The sequence below is a fragment of the Peromyscus californicus genome, unplaced genomic scaffold, assembly GCF_007827085.1.
Source record: "Peromyscus californicus insignis strain IS unplaced genomic scaffold, ASM782708v3 Scaffold_17__1_contigs__length_78620276, whole genome shotgun sequence".
In the NCBI taxonomy this organism is placed as follows: domain Eukaryota; kingdom Metazoa; phylum Chordata; class Mammalia; order Rodentia; family Cricetidae; genus Peromyscus; species Peromyscus californicus.
In genome coordinates, this window is record NW_026294469.1 from 78,002,467 (window position 1) to 78,004,823 (window position 2,357).

A 2,357-nucleotide genomic window follows, 5' to 3' on the forward strand; every position below is an offset into this window, starting at 1 on the left:
AGTGTGTATATGTGTTTGTGTGTGTGTGTGTGTGTGTGTGTGAATTTCTAGTGTTTTATTTGTTCATTCATTTGCCTGTTTGTCTTTTAAAGAGAGAAAAAAAGGGCATGGCATTGGAGAACTGAAGGGTAAGGAGGATCTAGGATGAGTTGCTGGAACAAAAATCATTATCAGAATATATTATATCAAAAACTTTTAATAAAAAGCAAATAAATAAACAAAATAAAAGACAGAATAGATATATGCAATCCTTGATGACCAGGACAGTGAAATACTTGGTGAATACTGATATAAACTAAATCGCTTCTCGGCCTTTTGGCTAAGATGAAGTGTAGTATCTGATATAAACTAAACCTTATGACTTTTTTATTTAGGAATTCTGAGAAATATTTATAACTGAGCAAGAAAAGAGATTGATTTTTCTTTTATTATCCATATTTTTTACATTCATTGAATGTTTTAATTGTAAATTAAAGTCTTATCTTTCATCTCTCTGTTATGTTGCCAAAGTATGTAGATGATAGTCTTTCACAAATGTTCTTGCCAGAAAAACACATCATTTCTATCTTCCTATATGGGCCTTGGTGGAAGTTTTGCTATTATCTCAAGCATCTGGAAGACTGTGGCTCCCAATGGCCACTTTGTGTGAGTAAAGGCATTATCCCACAACTAGAATGTGCAACTGTGCCATACCCACCTCTTTTCATTCAGTGTCTGTTCAGTGACTAAAACATAGTATACAAGAGAAAACATAACCAAACAACACAGAAAGGCAAAAGAAAAATCTCAGATAAAGATTTCTAAAACCTGTTCCCTATATTTGCTACAAAAAAAAAATCTAGTCATGGATCCTTAGCAAAGTAATTCAGAGGCAGAAAAAACACTCATCAGAAACTGAAGATCCAGGAGGAAATGGCTATTTTTAAAAGAAGTCAATGACTGAGTAAACAATTACAAAATGGATAATATACAGCCTAAAGCAAGATTAAACACTTCAGTGCAGAATATATTAGGAACTAGTGGATAGGAAAAACCCCATGATCCAGCTGGGCTACAAAAATATTTGTCTTTATCGTGATAAATAATATATAAGCAGAGTCAGTGGAAATGCTCATCAGAATTCTTCTGTTAAAGTATTTCACTTACAGGAGTCTAGAGAGATGGCTAATGTAGCGGTTAACACTATAGGCTGCTTTTTCAGATGAATGATGTCTAATTCCAGGCACCCACACAGCGACACCAAGCTGTCTGTAACTCCAATCCCAAAATACCCAATGCCCTCTTTGGGCTTCCATGGTAACCAGGAATACATACAGTCCTCGAAAGGCATGAACATATACTTTCAGAAGAAAGTTGTTTTAAAATATAACTGCATTTTCTACATGCAGCATAAGTTAGAAAAGATAAGGAGTACTTTTACAGACTTGTGTCTACATAAACAGAAAATTTGGCTCTGTGTTTAATGTATTACGTATATATTACTTAGTGTATAACTTGATATTCCAGTATGAAATATACTAATGTAACATTCTGATAGGAACAATATATAATTTTCATTTGACTGAAATTAAATCTTATTAGCTATTTATTCCTTATTTTTTCCTTTTATTGAAAATAGATTTTTTTAATCACGTAATATATCTTGATTATGGTCTGACCTCCTCCCAATTCTTCTTCCACCGCTCCTCCCATCCAAATCCACTCCCTTCCTATTTTTCATAAGAAAATGAACAGACTTCTAAGGGATAATAATAAAATAGAATAAGATAAAACAACATCTCACATATCAGAATTGGACAAAACAAATAAACAAGAAGATAACCTGACAGCAGCCACAAGAAACGGAGACCCACTCATGCACACATCTCAGGAATCCAGGAAAACACTAAACTGAAAGCCATAATAAATATGCAGAGAACCTGGTAGAGATCTGTGCAGATGCTATTCATGCTGCTTCAATCTCTGTGAGTTCGTAAGACCTTTGTTCATGTTGATTTTAGAGGGCCTTTTTTTCTTGGTGTCTTTCATCCCCTCCAGCTTTTACACTCTTTCTACCTCACCTTCCATGGTTTTCCCTGAACCCTGAAGGGAGGGATTTCATGGAAACATCCCATTTAGGGCTGAGTGTTCCAAGGTCTCTGATCTTCTGTAGGGTTTTGCTGTGGGTCTCTGTATTTGTTCCCACCTGATGCAAGAGGAAGCTTCTCTAAAGATGGCTAAACAAGGCACTAGGAATATAGAAGAATGTCATTAGAAGTCAATTTATTACTACTATTTTTTTAATAGATCAGTAGAATTTAGTTTTACCCTGGGACCCTGGGCTATCTACTTGGAGGGTTTAGGTCATTCAAGCAGTT

The 2,357-nt window shown here is 35.0% G+C and overlaps 1 pseudogene; it reads left to right on the top strand.

Moving 5' to 3' along the window:
- The first annotated feature begins 299 nt into the window (after nucleotides 1-299).
- Nucleotides 300-450, top strand: LOC128113129 (uncharacterized; annotated as a pseudogene).
- Nucleotides 451-2,357: the final 1,907 nt, after the last annotated feature.